At 47.9% G+C, this 18,990-nt stretch overlaps 1 long non-coding RNA gene across 1 annotated transcript in view; it reads right to left on the bottom strand.

Annotated features, from left to right (window-relative positions):
* The window catches only part of LOC147101905 (uncharacterized), a 69,806-nt gene extending 51,089 nt beyond the window's left edge, over positions 1–18,717 (bottom strand). The window contains exons 1-4 of the long non-coding RNA XR_015073409.1: positions 18,687–18,717; positions 12,431–12,460; positions 9,760–9,789; positions 7,676–7,705 (exon numbers count right to left, since the gene is read on the bottom strand). This is a non-coding gene — a long non-coding RNA (uncharacterized LOC147101905). The remainder of the gene's footprint in view (positions 1–7,675; positions 7,706–9,759; positions 9,790–12,430; positions 12,461–18,686) is intronic.
* Between the last annotated feature and the right edge of the window lie 273 nt (positions 18,718–18,990).

Raw genomic sequence — 18,990 nt, 5'->3', positions numbered from 1 at the left:
CGTTCCGGGTTGCCATTTCTCTGTTCGATAGTCACGGGCCAAGACTGGTTGTCCTACATTGAAGCTCCTTGTCGGCTTCTCATTGATGTGCTGGAATTGTTTGTCCTCAACATTTCTTCGCACATTTGGTCTGAGCAAGTCCAGACGAGATCTCAACCTTCGGTTGAAGAACATCATGGCCGGGGTCTGGTTGGTAACTGCATGTGTCGTGTTTCGGTAGGCTAATAAGAAATTGTCCATCTTATGCTGTAGTGGAATTTCATCATCGCACATGGCCTTTATCGCCTTCTTAAAGGTTTGTACGAACCTCTCAGCCAATCCATTTGTGGCTGGATGATACGGGGCGGATGTGTAATGCCTTACCCCATTCCTTCTCATAAATTTTTGAAACTCTTCGGACACAAACTGTCGTCCATTATCAGAGCAAATCTGCTCTGGCAAACCGTTTCTAGCAAATATGGTCTGTAGAACTGCAATCGTTTTCTCTGTAGTGGTTGAAGACATTTTTATCACCTCAGGCCACTTTGAATGAGCATCCACTGCTATTAAGAACATTGAGTCCATGAATGGACCAGCAAAATCAATATGCACCCGTTGCCATGGAGAGGAGGGCCACTCCCATGGGTGTAGAGGGGCATGTGGTGGTGCATTTTGGACCTTCTGGCATCCTAAGCAGCTCTTAGTTAGGTCTTCGATTTGTTGATCGATTCCCGGCCACCACACATAAGCCCTAGCAAGGCTTTTCATTACAGGAAAGATGGGTGTAGCCCACTCGCTCCAGTCCACTTTGGACAGTACTCCTGAACGTTCCAACCCTTCCAGCTCTGCTTCAACAGCTGGTCGGATCGCATAAGGCACTGGTCTGGCCTTAAGAAACTTTGGGCTTGCATTTTCCTCTATTTTAATCGTTGCTGTTGTGCCTTTTAGTGTTCCTAGTCACTCCTGGAACACTTCTTTTGCATCAGTTAGCATTTTTGACAGTCGTCCAGGTATGACGTCGTCATCCTTTTTGGCCTCAACCTTCAGTGCCTGTATGGAATGCCAATCTAATTGTATCTTCCGGCTCCATTCACGTCCTAGCAGTGGTGGTCCTCCATCTGGCAATGCATATATATCCATTCTAGGTATTTCCTGGCCTTTATATATCACTTTCGCCCTTATTTTTCCTTTGGGGTAGACTTTTTGCCCCGTATACGTCTTCAAGACAATCTTTGTAGCTTTCAAAGGTATATGTGAAAATAGCCGCTTGTAGTCCCTTTGGTTTATAACTGTTAGGGCTGATCCTGTGTCCAATTCCATTTTCACTTGGACTCCGTCTATCTTGAGTGTAACCCAGATAGTCTGGTGATCCTCCATTTCGGTTACCTTATGTAGTTTCAGACACCCCAGCTCCTTGTGTCACTTTTCTGTTCATCTGAACCACTGTCCATCACCTGGTGTACTTTTCTGTACTTCTCCTGTGGAGATTTCTTACTGTTGGTTTTCTTCCCAGACCTGCAGACTCTTGCTATGTGTCCTGCTTTTCCACACTGTCTGCACACTTGGTCCTTGAACCAACAATCCTTCTGGTCATGTGTTGTTCTGCCGCAGCGATAGCACTTCCCTGTTCCATAGGACATTTCATTGGTGCCATATTCTTGCGGTCTCCGTTGTATCTCTGCAGCGCCCCTTGCGGCTGCTTCGTGTGATACTGCCATACTGAAAGCCTTGTCCAGCGTAAGATCCTTTTCTGATAGAAGCCGTTCCTGGGTTCCTTCACTTTGTAGCCCACACACAAACTTGTCCCTTAACGTATCTTCTAGTCCCGCTCCAAACTGGCAGTGTTTCGATAGCTTGCGCAGTTCTGTTAGGTACTCAGCATTGCTTTCGTCTTTGTGTTGGTTCCTTTTATGGAACTTAAATCGTTCTGCTATCAGCAGCGGTGTGGGGTTTAAGTGGTCCTGTAGGATTTCTACTATGCTTTCAAAATTCTTGCTCACCGGCTCCTCTGGGGTTATTAGATTTCGCAGTAACCCATAAGTTTTTGCACCCATGGAATTTAACAAAACCAGTGCTTTACTAGCATCTGGCACTTCATTCGCCCTGCAGTACACCTCGATACGTTCCACATATGTCGCCCAATCTTCGACTTCATTGTTGAACGTAGAGATACTGCCACTCTTCGGCATCCCTGGGTGTGATTTAACTGTCAAAAATGGCGTCTCCCGCGCTACCCCTTCTTCTCCGCTGGCACAAAATGGCGTCTCCCGCGCTTTCCTTCCTTCCCGCGCTCGCCCTTCTTCTCCACGTGGACACTGTTCAGCCCGTGAGCCCTGGCTGTGCTCTGCGTGTTCTTCTTTTTATTTTTTTTTCTCGACGCCGCTCGGTCTTGAACCCGGCTGTTGCTTTACCCTCTCTCGCTCTGGTTAGTTTCATTTATTTTATTTTTTTCTCGATGCCGCTCGGTTTTCAACCCCCAGCTGCACCCTGTGCGCTTCACCCTCTGTCTTACCCCGTTGACGCTGCTCGGCTTTCTCACCGCCGTCGGTCGGCTCCAGCCGCTGCTGCCCGGGAAGGGTCTGCGCTGGACCTGTCGTCAGTCTCTTGCTGATCGTCATGGCTGGGGAACCAAGCCTGGCTCTCCACAGCCTCCCCTGCGATGTTCACTCTCTGCCTGACGACTGGGTGGTTGCTCGTGGTCGACGCCCGTATTCCTGGCCTCGACTTTTTTTTAGTTGCAGGTAGATTCGAATCGACACTCGTCGCCACTGTTAGATCCGTGATTCTGAGGGTATGCTGTTTTTCAATAACCACACGGATGCTGTAACTTAACAATTAAACAGGTATTTACTGGAGGAGGGTAGTCTCAAGACTGGGGGTACAGAGGCATGTGCAAAGCTTATATACAGGTGTGGTCACTGCCGGTACTACAGTATACAGGAGCTGTAAAAGTAGTTCTGTCTTAAAGGCACATACACTACAATCCCGGGCAGCAATGTGAGTAGCTGGCACTGCATTGGGATCGCCATCATCCTTTCTCCTCCTCCCCGGATTCGTCCGCAGATGATGTGTGCTCAGCATCTTATTCCTCCTGCAGCTCCAATCCTTGCTGTTGCACAATGTTGTGCCGAGTGCAGCACACCACGACCATTCTGGATACCCTGGCTGGCGAGTACTGAAGAGTGCCTCCAGATCTGTCCAGGCACCTGAAGCGCATCTTGCCAATGGCTTGCTTAATGACACATCTGGTGGTCATATGGCTGTCATTGTACCGCTCTTGGGCTTCATTGGTGGGCTTTCTCACAGATGCCATTAGCCAAGTATGAAGGGGGTATCCTTTGTCTCCCTGCAGGCCCAAAGAGGTCGGGGAGCTTGGAGTGCCGCAGGATGAATGAACCATGGCAGCTCCCTGGGCATCTGACGCACACCTGCATAAACCTTTTCTTGTGGTTGCACACCAGCTGCACATTGATGGAGTGGAATCCTTTGTAGTTTATGAATACTCCTGATGATCTGGGGGTGCAAAGATTGCCACGTATGTGCAATCGATGACGTCTGCCCCTGTGGGAAGCCAGCCAGAGGTGCAAACCCGAGCGTCTGCTCATTCGGACTAGCGTCATCACAGGTGAAGTTGGCATAATTGCCGACCCTGGCAAACATTCCATCAATGACCTGCCTTATGCATTTATGTGCAGCCGACTGGGAGATCCTGGATATGTCTCCAGCAGCGCCTTGGAAGGATCTGGAGGCAAGAAAGCTGAGGGCAGTAGTCACTTTCACAGCCACTGCTAATGCGTGGCTACCAGGTCCAGCAGGGAGTTTCTGCTAATTGCGCTCGTTTGCAGGCCTTCGAGGAGGCTCTAAAAATTAAGCTGGATCTTTTGGGCGCAAGGATACTAACAGGTACGTTTTGAAAGGTTTGAATGATTTTTTAAAAATTTACTAAGGAACTCACTACTGTTCCCCAATCTAACTAGGAAGTAGTTTTGTATATTTTTTTAAAGTAATTTTCAGTAATATAAAATCGGGTTACTCACAGGTGGTGGATTGACAGTTATTTAAAATGCTTATTTTTGGTGATTAAACCCATTTTCAGCTGTATTAATCAAACTTTTCCAAGTTACCACTCTTACATATATCAAGGAATATTTATTAAACCAAATTTTTTTTTAAATTACATTTTAAAACACTGCTCGATTGCGCTGGTTCATGGCAGATTTTGCATTCATCAATAGCATGAAAGTGAGCACGGTGCCTCAACATCTGTTGAAACCACAGGGGAAGCACCACGTAGAAGCACGCATAAGAGAAAGTTAACACACAAATAGTCACAAGGGTAGTCACTTGGGCGTTTTGATGTAATACAAATTGAAGATTATCATCGTCATTTCAATTGTACTAAAGAAATGCGATGGCAAACATTCAAAGAGTTGGCCTATGTGTGCCCAGAAATGGAAGTGTCACAGTGAGGTGTCAGGGCACCTTTCATCTGTAATGATGGTGGTGAGAGTGATAGGAACCCACAGTTTATTGTACAGATGGTGTATGGTGTGATAAGAAGGTCAGACAGACACTCATTTCCATGTGGCAGCCACATGTTTGCTTCGTAATCTTAAGCGAATCTGGCATGGATTAGTGCATCCCTTGCCTCACGACCAGCAATGTGCTTGCTTGTTGGTGGAACTGGCACATCTGCCTCTGCAATGTCTTCCTCCTCCTCCTCCTCTGAGGAGGAGGCTGTGCACTGAGCCACTTGCTCCTCAGGCAGCGGTAAGCCACGCTGTTGTGCAATGTTGTGCAGTGCACAGCAGACCACGATGATTCTGAAGACCCTGGCTGGTGAGTACTGTAGGGCTCCACCTGATCTGTCGAGGTATCTGAATCACATTTTGAGCAAGCCGATGGTTTGCGCGATGATGCCTCTGATGGAAATGTGGCTCGCATTGTAGCGCTCCTCAGCTTTGTAAGATGGCCCCCTCAATGGCGTCATTAGCCACGTCTTCAGCGGATAGCCTTTGTCTCCAAGTAGCCATCTGGAAAGGTGGGTTGGCGGATTGAAGAGTTGGGGCACAGTAGACTGCCACAGGATGAACGAGTCATGGCAACTGCCAGGGAACTTAGCGCAAACATGCATAATGTTCTTCCTGTGGTTACACACCAGCTGGACGTTAAGGGAGTGGAAGCCCTTGCGGTTCACAAATACAGCTAGGTTGTGATGGGGTGCCCTAATGGCCACATGTGTGCAATCTACGATGTCCTGCACCCTTGGCAAGCCTGCCATATTTGCAAAGCCAACCGCACGCGCAGTTATACTTGCTTCATTTGTGAAGAAGTGGATGTAATTGTGCGCCTTTGCAAAGAGGGCATCGGTAACCTGCATGATGCAAGTGTGTGCGGCCGACTGGGAGATGCCACTGACGATCCCTGGAAGGACCCTGAAGCAAAATGCGGTGGTGACTTTGACAGCCACTTGTAAGGAGTGTCCACCCACTCCTCTGGGCTCCAGGTGTTGGTGCAGCATTGCGCAGATGTCAGCAACTACCTCTTGCGAAAGTCTCAGCCTCCTTTGGCACTGCTGTTTAGTCATGTTGAGGAAGCTCATCCTTGGCCTGTAAACCCTGTGTTGGGGGCATCTCCTGCGGCGAGGTGCAGCCCTGCGCTGATGCCCTCTGCCCTGTGCAGCATCAGGTGGGTGAGGAGCAGGTTGGCGCTCCTGCTGTTGCTGCTGCTGTTGTCTCTGGTTCTGCTGCTGCCACGGCTGCTCTTCCTCCGATTCTGAGGACCAGGATGAGAGGGTAGAAATGGTTCCCATTCCCCTGGTAGATAACTCAGTTGAGGAATAGATGTTATAAATGCTCAGGAAATGTGGGGAGAGGGTTTTCCAAGGAGGTCACAGTGCATATGGATCTCAGCTTAACCACTTACAAGCTCAATAGACCTGCAAAATGTGTTCCAACACCTCAAAAAACAAAGTTCTATCATCTGAAAGTCAGCCATGTTACAGGTCCGCTTTTATGCTGCAGGTGCAGCTGTCAAGAATTCACTTAGTTGCTGAACCCAGCACAATCAGCTGGCGTGTTTTGCGAACGACATGGAACACGCTGAAAATGTCGTAAAATGGGAAGAGTCTGGTAAAATCGGATTAAGTGCTTCTCCCGCCGCTTGGTGGCGGGTCTGATCGGGGCTTTCAGACCCGACACTTTACAAAGTTGTGTGGAGGCGGGATGATGGCGGGTTTGGAACCTGCCGTCAATCAAAATGACTTTAACCTCTGACCCGCCTCCAAACCCGCCCTCTGAGCGCTGGCAAAATTGCAGCCTTTGTGTTCTCCTCACAGCCTACTGTACCACCTAGCTTTGTATCATCAGCAAACTTGGATACATTACACTCGGTCCCTTCATCTAGGTCATTAATATAGATTGTAAATAGTTGAGGCCCCAGCACTGATACTTGCGGCAACCCACTAGTTACAGACTGCCAACCGGAAAAAGATCCGTTCATCCCTACTCTCTGTTTTCTGTCAGTTAACCAATGCTCTGTCCATGCTACTATATTACCCCCAATCCCATGAGCCCTAATCTTGTGTAATAACCTTTTATGTGACGCCTTATCGAATGCCTTTTGAAAATCAAAATATACTACATCCACTGGTTCCCCTTTATCTATCCTGCTAGTTACATCCTCAAAAAACTAATACATTTATCAAACACGATTTCCTTTTCATAAAACCATGTTGACTCTGCCTAATCATGTTATGATTTTTTAAGTGACTTCATACAACTTCCTTAACAATGGATTCCAGCATTTTCCCGCCGACTGATGTCAGGCTAACTGGCCTGCAGTTCCCCGTTTTTTCCCTCCCTCCTTTCTGGAATAGCGGTATTACATTTGCGACCTTCCAATCCGCTGGGACCAATCTAGAATCTAGGGAATTTTGGAAGATCAAAACCAAGGCATCCACTATCTCTTCAGCCACATCTTTTAGAACCGTAGGATGTAGGGTGTCAGGTCCAGGATTTTGTCAGCTTTTAGTCCCATTAGTTTCTCTAGTACTCTTTCTCTACTTATATTAATTACATTAAGTTCCTCACTATCATTAGACCCTTGGTTGCCCACCATTGCTGAATCAGTGAATGGTGAGATGTGCTCAGTGGAGACACAGTGAACCCAGCAGGTCCTGTCTGCTCTGACCATTACTGGAAGTTGCTTTCATAAGTTCTCCAAGATTTCCTTGGAGGTGAATCAAAAAGTAATGGGCACGATGGACTCTGCAAAGATTAAGGACTGAGACCTTTCTAAGATCTCCCCCAATGCAGGGTTACATTTATTAGGACAGGTTAAAGGTAAATTTTAATTAATGTGTGGACATTCATGTGCAATATTCCTATGGTATTTCTTTGCTATTTTAAAGGAGCATTTAACCCGTTGTAAATAAGCATCACACAAAATCATTAGCAATTGTGCTCTAATATTGCACACAGTAAATTACAGGCTATAAATAAAAGGCAAATGGAGAAGAAGAAAGATTAGGGGTAAAGGAAAAACTGGGTTAGCAGAAATAATACATTTTTATTAGTTTTTCAACGCCTATTTAGATTTTGACTAGATTTATTATTTCAATACACAATGGCTCATTCTAGACAAAACTTTTCATCAAGTTACTGTAATACTTCAGTAGTGAGTTTTTTGTACTGACCGATCCTCAGTTAAAGATGCTCTCGGCCTTCTAAGAATACAAAAAAAAGAACCATTAGAAATACCCTCTAAAAATATTGGCATTTTTACTTTCTGTTGTGGACTTGAGTTTTATCAGCAAGAAACACCAAAAAGTGTGAGTTCTGTCAACAACAGATGCGTTTAGTCTCTGGTTGTGGCCTCCAGCCGCTGGTTCTCCCTCCCCGCCGCTGGCTAGGTTGTCCATTTGGCCGGCTGCCAGAAGGGAAATGGAACAAAAAATGTTCATGAGGTCCTGTCATTAAGTTCGGCAGGACCTCCGTGTCCCCAGACCCCTGCCCGGTACTTCGACTGTTTTCAGCCTACCCCGTGACCTCTTCACTGCCCCGTAAATATCGGGGCCCTGATGTTGGGAACACTCTGCTCCTATTCAGGATGTGAACAAAAGGTGATTAAAAAAATAGAGACAGACACAGTCAGTCAGGTCTAGCAAAGATAGCAAAGTCAGTCAGGTTTAAAACAGCTGTAAGTGTAAGAAAGGGACTTGTATTTATATAAAATCTCATCATTTCTGTCAATAAACACTTCACATGAAATGAATTCCTTTCAGTTGAGTGACTGCTATGCATGAAGTGTCAAGAACAGTTTCCAAATTTAAAAAGCGGGTGAGCTTTTAAACATTCTGTACGGACAATACCAATGTGAGGTACAAAATCCGAAAAAACTCTGTAGATTCCCTCTGCATAAAGATACAAATATCCCCAAAGGCTGGCTCTGCCAGAAAGTGTATCTGGATAGAACAGGCCCTTGAATATCTTTACTGTCTTAGCAACATCTCATCCGTTGCTGCCAGTCCCCAAATCCCAAGATTAGAATTAATTACCATGACTTACCAGAAGGTTTGGATTCTGCATTCCCATTAAATGGGAGGAGAGTCACACATCCTTAATTACTGTATCCTACTTTCTTTGTTACTATCTCAGATAACCAATTACCTTTCCCTTCCACCAATTTTCTCCCCTTGTTGCGCAATGGTTACAAAACACTGGACACCACCTACTGCCTCAAATCACTGCTCCATTCCCAAATATCTTTGACTTTGGGAGTGACTCAGACACTTGGGGGGAATTTTAAACTAAAGAAACGGGTGGGTTTGGAGCGTGGGGGTAATTAATTTTTTAAATTGGGATTCCCGACCTGATCCCGCCCACTTCCGGTTTTAATAGAGGTAGGATGGGGGAACCAAGTGACCAACCCACAACCAGGGGGCGGGACATCAATTTTTTAACCTCCATATTGTTTTCTACTGCATGTGGAGGGTTTCACACAATTCGTGAAAACCAGCAGTTAAAGCAAGATGGGGACTACTGGATCCAGGAGGTAAGTGGCTTTATACCTACCTCCTGGATATAGGGTCCCTACCTAACACAGTCCCCGTGATCGGAGATCGAGGGGGGAGGGGAAAGAGAAGACCGGGGATCACCTTCCCAGGTCTCACCCACACGCACCGGCCTTCCTGCTGAGGGCGGCCATGATTCTCCAGAGGCTGGACACGATCGTCTCTCTCCTGCGCTCCCCCATCTCTGCCTGACCTCCCCCCTGATCCTTTCCTGGCCTGATCACGGATCTCTGGCTGATCAACCATTCCATCCTTTCAATGGCCCACGATCCTCTCTCCCCACACATTGCATTGCCCGGCCCTGATCCTCTCCACCTCCCCTCAGATCCATTGCCAGGCCTCCGGTCCTCTGTGCCATGCCCGCTCCGATCCATTGCCCGGCCCAGCCCTCACTCGAAATGTTCCTGATCGCTTTGTGCTGCCGCTGGCCTACCCCCTGCAGCCAGCAGGCCTCTCAAGCTGGCTGGCTGTGGGCGGGAAACTGAGGCCATTAAAGTTGGCAGGGCCTGCGGGAACCCCGGCCTCCCAGGTTTCCCAGCCAAATTGGAGCACCCCGCAACCCCAACATGCCTTCTTCCAGAAAATTCAGGCCTTTGATTGGGATCATAAAGTGGGTTCCTGATTTCTTTAATATTCTGGAATGAATAAATAGTTTGTCTCAGGAAAGGTACTGTAATAATAGAGCAAACTGTGTGTGTTGTACTCACTGCACTGAAATTGAAGAACTCGGATACATCCTGAAGAAACAAATACAACAAATCATTAGCTGTGATGCTGGGATTTCTCACTTCAGTTTTTAATCATTTTACTTCAAGATTTTCATAACACTCAAATATAATTTAAACTATAGATTTTCATAACACTCAAATATAATTTAAACTATAGATTTTCATAACACTCAAATATAATTTAAACTATAGAGGCCAATAAAACAGAAAGAAAAACCCCCACAACATAACAAGTTCCAAAGAGTGATCCTCGTCATGGTTACAGATAAATTAGCATTGAAACATGAACTCTCTGCACCAAAAGCACACACACGAAAGGAAAACCCAAGAAACCTCAGGGGAGAAATTCTCCTAGAGAGCCATTTGGGGCGCTAAGTCAAAAATGTTTGAAAAGTTAGCACCAGGCGTCAACCTTCTCAAACATTTGAGAAATTCACATTTTTGATCCAAGAGGGAAGTGGAGCACTAAATCAAGCGCTCAAGCTCAGTGCTGGACTCCTCGTCCGGTGCTCTGAAAAATTCTATATAAATCAGCGATTTTTTCATATTGGCTGGCCTCAGTCTCCTGAGGTGCGCCAGGAGATGACGTCATGATGTCTGGGTGCAGAAGTTCGGGGCGAGACCCGGTAGCGCCGCAGCTAATAATTCCACGGGAGGCACGGTTATCACGTTGCGGGGAGGGGAAAGCCATTTGCGAGCCGTTAGCGCCTCCCACCGGAGGGTTAAATGAGCGGAATTTCGCCCCCCTGCTCTCTTATGTGATTCCCACTTGACCCTAAAAAAACATTTTCTGAAGTCCTTTTTATTTTTCATCCCTCCACTTGGTTTCCCACTCTTGCACAGTATAAAAGACTGCCTGTGTCAACGCATCAGTTCATTTTGATCCAAAGTAGCAAAAGGAATAGAAAACTATTGTGTACAATCCCTGCTAGACCTAAGGGGTATTCCTGGGTGCGAGAGCAGTGATTAAAGAATATCTGTTGAAGAACAAAGAAATTCAAACAAGATAGGCAGGCCTAAAAATTCGGTTGCTTTGTGCTTCCCGTTAGCGCCCTAGCGATGCCAATATCTCCCGCGAAATTCAGCGGGAGGTTAGCGGCGGCGGTAACCGTTAGCACCCCGTGGCACTGCGCCGCTGGCGACGACGTCATCGCTGTGCGCAGCACCCCACCCGCGATCTTCGGTAGCGTCCCCTGACTTACCGCCGGACGCTATGTCTGACGGGGTCAGGGGGGTGCCTACCTGCGGCCGGGGCGGCACAAATGAAAGGAGAGGTGCCGGGCGGCCATTTCTGTTGCTGGCCACCAGCCAGCACCTGCCCCCTCTGCCATCCCTGGCCTGCTCTGCAGCCCCCCCCCCGCAGTGCCGGCTGCACTCCGTGAGCCCGGCTCTTCTCGTGTGCCGGGCTCTTCTGCCGGCACTGCGATCCCTGGTGGCCCAGCTGTGCTCCAGGTCAAGCTGCGCTAGGCCTCTCCCCTTTAAGAAGGGGAGGAATGCCTGCAGTTCTGTGACGCGACGTGCCATAGAGCATGGCGCTGCGGCACATGGCACTGCAATATTCACTCGCAACGCCCCAAGAGGCAGGCGGGCACTTCCAATCGCACCCCGCTTCCTTCTTGGGGCGCTACTGGTGAATTTAGGCCTCGGGGGCGCTATTTTTTTCTAAAAGTAGCGCCCCAGCAAAGTTAGCGCCCCAAGGGGGGCGCAACTCAATTTTTCCCACATAATCTTTTCTTACTTCTTTATTTGGCATCATCCACATCACTACTGGCCAGTCGTGCCCAGGAGGAGGGGTAGTGAGGTGTCACAAGTATGTAAAAGAGTAAAAGATCATTTATTTCCTACGCTTGAGTCTTCTCATGTCCCCCAAGCCCATGACAATCACCCCCAAAGTAGCAACTCTGCAGTAGGCTTCTAACAGAGGTGTCCTAAGCTTTGGGATCCTAATGCCCAGTCCCAGAGCCCTGATTCAAGCTCAGTGCTGCCAAAGACAGCTGACAGGTCACCACATCGCAGTAAGCATCTCACTTGACATCTGCCTGTTCCTGAAAAATGATTGCTGAGTCCGTGACTGGTGAGGTGTGCTTCCAGTCAGTGGGGACACAGTGGACCCAGCAGGTCCTGTCTGCTCTGACCATTACTGGAAGTTCCTTTCATAAGTTATCCAAGATTTCCTTGGAGGTGAATCAAAAGTAATGGGCACGATGGACTCTGCAAAGATTAAGGACTGAGACGTTTCCAAGATCCTGAGTAGTGCCTCTCCACCAATGCAGGGTTACATTCTTTAACAGGTTAAAGGTAAATTTTAATTAATGTGTGGACATTCATGCGCAATATTCCTATGGTATTTGTATGCTAATTTAAAGGAGCATTTAACCCGTTGTAAATAAGCACCACACAAAAGCATTAGCAATTGTGCACTAATATTGCACACAGTAAATTACAGGCTATAAATAAAAGACAAATGGAGAAGAAGAAAGATTAGGGGTAAAGGAAAAATTAGGTTAGCAGAAACAACACATTTTTATTAGATTTTCAATGTCATTTTAGATTTTGACTAATTTATTATTTCAATATACAATGGCTCAATCTAGACAAAACTTTTCATCAAGTTACTGTAATACTTCAGCAGTGAGTTTTTTGTACTGACCGATCCTCAGTTAAAGATGCTCTCGGCCTTCTAAGAATACAACAAAAAGAACCATTAGAAATACCCTCTAAAAATATTGGCATTTTTACTTTTTGTTGTGGACTTGAGTTTTATCAGCAAGAAACATCAACAAGTGTGAGCTCTGTCAACAACAGATGCGTTTAGTCTCTGGTTGTGTCCTCCTGCCGCTGGCTCTCCCTCCCTGCCGCTGGCTAGGTTGTCCATTTGGCCGCTGACAGAAGGGAAATGGAACAAAAAATGTTCATGAGGTCCTGTCGTTAAGTTTGGCAGGACCTCCGTGTCCCCAGACCCCTGCCCGGTACTTCGACTGTTTTCAGCCTACCCGGTGACCTCTTCACCGCCCCGTAAATATTGGGGCCCTGATATTGGTAACACTCTGGTCCTATTCAGGTTGTGAACACAAGGGCCGCAATGTTGCCGGCACACAGAGAGGCAGGTCAGAGGTTAAAGTGCTATTGATTGACGGCGGATCCCAAGCCCGCCGTCAACCCGCCTGTAAACAGCTTTCCCAAGTGTCGGGTCCCTGATTTGCGAATGAACCCGACACCTAGCGGAGGGAAACGGATTAAAGGCAATTACCTGCCTATTAACAGGTACTTGTCAGAAGTTTTCAGCCTGTTTTTGGATTTTGCCGCTTCTGGCTCAGGTTTCCCAACGTACAGTCACCATGCCAGGTAAGTGTGGCGTGTTGTGAGTCTGCTGTATTGTTTGTGGAAAGATGACAGCTGCAGAAGTGGTGTGAAGGGTCCGATGTTGCAGATGGTGAGTTTCAGAGCAAAGAAAATGCTGGTTTCTGCATTTTTAAAACATATACAGTACAATTTTTTTTACCTTACACGTTTTTAAATCCAACTATATGTCCAGTGCCACCTCATTGGGAGAATCTCTGTCACCAGTGACAGATTGTTTCTGCCATCTCACTTGCAGCTGCCATCTATTCCAGCATATGGAGGGAGTCATTGGAGAGCCTGGGTGCAAGAGGTCACCTTTGTGCAGTGATTGTCAGTGTTTTCAGTACCTCAATGCTGTCAAACACTCAGAAATAAACTGTCAAAAATAAAATTGTGCATGGTCCCTTTAAGGAAACTGGCAGGTGGCGCGTCATCAAATGATGTCATTAGACCCGCTTCCTGTTAATTGGCCGGTAAGCCCACAGGGCGGGCTTAACAAAGTCAATCAAGGGAAAATCACGACTGTAGAGCGGAGGCAGCTGGGGGCGGGACTAGAATTCGGAAACCAGCTGCCCCGCACCCATCCCGACACCGCTGACAAAATCGCGGCCAAGCTGATTAAAAAAATAGAGACAGAGACGCGGTCAGTCAGGTCTAGCAAAGATAGCAAAGTCAGTCAGGTTTAAAACAGAGCTGCAATTTTTCATGAGGCCCTGTCGTTAAGTTCGGCAGGACCTCCTGCCTGGTTCTTTGACTGTTTTCGGCCTACCCCGTGAAGTCAGGATGGTGTGTGACTTGGAGGGGATCTTGGAAGTGGTGGTGTTCCCATGCGCCTGCTGCCCTTGTCCTTCTAGGTGGAAGAGGTCGCGGGTTTGGGAGGTGCTGCCGAAGAAGTCTTGGCGCGTTGCTGCAGTGCATCTTGTAGATGGTACACACTGCAGTCATGATACACCAGTGATGGAGGGAGTGAATGTTTAAGGTGGTGGATGGGGTGCCAATCAAGCGGGTTGCTTTGTCCTGGATGGTGTCGAGCTTCTTGAGTGTTGATGGAGCTGCACTCATCCAGGCAAGTGGAGAGTATTCCATCACACTCCTTACCTGTGCCTTGTAGATGGTAGAAAGGCTTTGGAGAGTCAGGAGGTGAGACGCTCGCCGCAGTATACCTAGCCTCTGACCTACTCTTGTTGCCATTGTATTTATGTGGCTGGTCCAGTTAAGTTTCTGGTCAATGGTGACACCCAGGATGCTGATGGTGGGGGATTCGGCGATGGTAATGCCATTGAATGTCAAGGGGCAGAGGTTAGACTCTCGCTTGTTGGAGATAGTCATTGCCTGGCACTTCTGTGGCACGAATGTTATCTGCCACTTATCAGCCCAAGCCTGAACGTCATCCAGGTCTTGTTGCATGCGGGCATGGACTGCTTCATTATCTGAGGAGTTGTGAATGACACTGAACACTGCAGTCATCAGCGAACATCCCCATTTCTGACCTTATGTTGGAGGGAAGGTCATTGATGAAGCAGCTGAAGATGGTTGGGCCTAGGACACTGCCCTGAGGAACTCCTGCAGTGATGTCCTGGGGCTGTGATGATTGACCTTCAATCGCCATAACCATCTTCCTTTGTGCTAGGTATGACTCCAGGCAGTGGCGCGTTCCCCCCTGATTCCCATTGACTTCACTTTTACTAGGGCTCCTTGATGCCACACTCGGTCAAATGCTGCCTTGATGTCAAGGGCAGTCACTCTCACCTCACCTCTGGAATTCAGCTCCTTTGTCCATGTTTGGACCAAGGCTGTAATGAGGTTGTGAGGAGTGCGATCTTGGCGGAACCTAAACTGGGCATCGGTGAACAGGTTATTGGTCAGTAAGTGCCGCTTGATAGCACTGTCGATGACACCTTCCATCACTTTGCTGATGATTGAGAGTAGACTGAGGGGGCGGTAATTGGCCAGATTGGATTTGTCGTGCTTTTTGTGGACAGGTCATATCTGGGCAGTTTTCCACATTGTCGGATAGATGCCAGTGTTGTAGCGGTACTAGAACAGCTTGGCTGGAGGTGTGGCTAGTTCAGGAGCACAAGTCTTCAGCACGATAGCCGGGATGTTGTCAGGGCCCATAGCCTTTGCTGTATCCAGTGCGCTCAGCTGTTTCTTGATATCACGTGGAGTGAATCGAATTGGCTCAAGACTGGCTTCTGTGATGGTGTGGACCTCAGGAGGAGGCCGATATGGATCATCCACTCCGCACTTCTGGCTGAAGATGCTTGCAAACGCTTCAGCTTTGTCTTTTACACTCACGTGCTGGGCTCCACCATCATTGAGGATGGGGCTACTCATGGAGCCTCCTCCTCCCATTAGTTGTTTAATGGTCCACCACCATTCACGACTGGATGTGGCAGGACTGCAGCGCTTTAATCTGATCCGCTGATTGTGGGATTGCTTAGCCCTGTCTATATACTACTTCCACTTTTTAGCATGCATGTAGTCCTGTGTTGCAGCTTCCCCAGGTTGGCACCGCATTTTTAGATACGCCTGGTGCTGCTCCTGGCATGCTCTTCTACACTCCTTATTGAACCAGGGTTGGTCCCCTGGCTTGATGGTAATGGTAGAGTGAGGTATATGCCGGGCCAAGAGGTTACAGATTGTGGTGGAATACAATTCTGCTGCTGCTGATGGCCCACATCACCTCATGGATGCCCAGTTTTGAGCTGCTAGATATGTTCTGAATCTGTCCCATTTAGCACGGTGGTAGTGCCACACAACACAATGGAGGGTGTCCTCAGTGTGAAGACGAGATTTCGTCTCCACAATGACTGTGCAGTGGTCACTGCTACCAATACTGTCATGGACAGATGCATCTGTGACAGGTAGATTGGTCAGGATGAGTTCAAGTAGGTTTTTCCCTCATGTTGGTTCTCTCACCACCTGTCGTAGGCCGAAACTGGCAGCTATGTCCTTCAGGACTCAGCCAGCTCAGTCAGTAGTGGTGCTACCAAGCCACTGTTGGTGATGGTCATTGAAGTCCCCCACCCAGAGTACATTCAATGCCCCTGCTACTCTCAGTGCTTCTTCCAAGTGGTGTTCAACATGGCGGAGTACTGATTCATCAGCTGAGGGAGGGCCTCTCTGCCCCGCCTGCTCCGATCTATTCCCCGGCCCAGCCATCACACAAACTCTCTTTTCCAGGTTTGTGCGGCCGCAGGCCTACGCCCTACAGTCAGCCACCCTCTCAATATGGCAATTGAATTCCTTTCAATTGAGTGACTGCTATGCATGAAGTGTCAAGAACAGTTTCCAAATTTAAAAAGCGGGTGAGCTTTTAGACATTCTGTACGGACAATACCAATGTGAGGTGCAAAATCCAAATAAACTCTGTTGATTCCCTCTGCATAAAGATACAAATATCCCCAAAGGCTGGCTCTGCCAGAAAGAGTATCTGGATAGAACAGGCCCTTGAATATCTTTACTGTGTTAGCAACATCTAGCACCATTGCTACCAGTCCCCAAATCCCAAGATTAGAATTAATTACCATGACTTACCAGAAGGTTTGGATTCTGCATTCCCATTAAATGGGAGGAGAGTCACACATCCTTAATTACTGTATCCTACTTTCTTTGTTCCTATCTCAGATAACCAATGACTTTTCCCTTCCTTTTTCCAATTTTCTCCCCTTGTTGCGCAGTGGTTACAAAACACTGGACACCACCTACTGCCCCAAATCACTGCTCCATTCCCAAATATCTTTAACTTTGGGAGTGACTCAGACACTTTGGGGGAATTTTAACCTAAAGAAACGGGGGTATTTAATTGCTAAAAAGGGGATTCCCGACCTGATCCCGCCTCCATCCTGCCCAATTCCGGTTTTAATAGAGGTTGGACGGGGGCCGGCGGTCAACCCACACCAGGGGGCCGAACGTCAATTTAATATTATAATGAGGTTGGAAGCCATTTTTTAACCTCCATATTGTTTTCTATTGCATGTGGACGGGCTTCACACAATTTGTGAAAACTGGGAGTTAAAGCAAGATGGGGACTACTGGATCCAGGAAGTAAGTGGTTTTATACCTACCTCTGGATCCAGGGTCCCTACCTAACCCAGCCCCCGTGTTCAGAGATCGAGGGGAGAGGGGAAAGAGAGGACTGGGGATTGCCTTCCCAGGTCTCACCCACCCACCCAGGCTTTCCCCTGCAACGATGATGCTGAGGGTGGCCACGATTCTCCGGTGGCCGGACACGATCGTCTCTTTCCTGCCTCCCCCCAGCTCTGCCTGACCTCCGCCCTGATACTTCCCCCGCCCTGATCCTCTCTCCCCACCACACCTCTGACTGACCTCCCCCCCCGATTCTTTCCCAGCCTGATCCCCGATCACTGGCCAATCAACCATTCGATCCTTTCAATGGCCCACAACCCTCTCTCCCCACCCATTCCATTGCCCGGCCCCGATCCCTGGACCTCTCCACTTCCCCCCAGATCGATTGAAAGGCCCCAGGACCTCTGTGCCCCGCCCGCTCCGATCCACTGCCCAGCCCCCGGTCCTCTATTTCCTCCCAACCCCTCCTCTACATTGGGGAGACCAAACGCAGATTGGGCGACCGCTTTGCGGAACACCTCCGTTCAGTCCGTAAGGGTGACCCCGAGCTTCCGGTCGCCTGTCACTTTAATTCTCCGCCCCATTCCCACTCATTCCTCACCGTCCTCGGCCTCTTACACTGTTCCAATGAAGCTCAACGGAAGCTCAAGAAACAGCACCTCATCTTCTGATACGGCACTTTACAGCCTTCTGGACTCAACATCAAGTTCAACAATTTCAGACCATAACCTCTGCCCCTACCTTTTTTTTCCATTTGTTTTTTCTCTCTCACATGGCCGCTGTCTTTCATTCCGCCAGTACCATTTACACTTCATCTAGACAGAGCCATCTCTTGTTCCTTAACTTGTCCCATTACCATCTCCTTTTGCCTTGTACCATCATCCCTTTTGTCTTTTAATCTCTCCTGCCGTCCATCCTATCACAGACCTTCCCTTTTGTTCTTTCCTCCCCTTCACCCTTTCTCTGCCCCTACACTTGCTTAAAAAACCTGTTCCATCTCCAGCTTTTTCCAGTTCTGATGAAGGGTCATCGACCTGAAACGTTAACTCTGTTTCTGTCTCTACAGATGCAGCCTGACCTGCTGAGTATTTCCAGCATTTTCTGTTTTTATTACTGCCGATCCATTGCCTGGCCTAGCCCTCACTCGAACTCTTTTACTCAACTCTGTGCGGCCACAGGCTTACCCCCTGCAGCCAGCCTCCCTCTAAATCTAGCTGGCTGTGGGCAGGAAACCGAGGCCTCACATGTAAATCATGCCCTGCCGTTAAAGATGGCAGGGCTTGCGGGAACCCCGGCCTCCCGACCACATTGGAGCATCCCACCACCCCAACACGCCTTCCTCCAGAAAATTCCGGCCTTTGATTGGGATCAAAAAGAGGGTTCCTGATTTCTTTAATGTTCTGGAATGAATAAATAGTTTGTCTCAGGAAAGGTACTGTAATAATAGAGCAAACTGTGTGTGTTGTACTCACTGCACTGAACTTGAAGAACTCGGATACACCCTGAACAAAGAAAAACAACAAATCATTAACTGTGATGCTGGGATTTCTCACTTCAGTTTTTAATAATTTTACTTCAAGATTTTCATAACAGTCAAAATAAAATTTAAACTATAGAGGCCAATAAAACAGAAAGAAAAACCCCACAACATAACAAGTACCAAAGAGTGACCCCAGCCATGGTTACAGATAAATTAGCATTGAAACATCCAAGGTTAACAGGAACTCTCTGCACCAAAAGCACACACACGAAAGGAAAACCCAAGAAACCTCGGGG

The sequence above is a fragment of the Somniosus microcephalus genome, chromosome 23 (genome assembly GCF_052327205.1).
Source record: "Somniosus microcephalus isolate GS21.2 chromosome 23, FLI_Smic_1.0, whole genome shotgun sequence".
NCBI classification, from domain to species: Eukaryota; Metazoa; Chordata; class Chondrichthyes; order Squaliformes; family Somniosidae; genus Somniosus; species Somniosus microcephalus.
The sequence above is the reverse complement of the archived record's forward strand: the minus strand, read 5'-3'. Positions and strand labels throughout refer to the sequence as shown.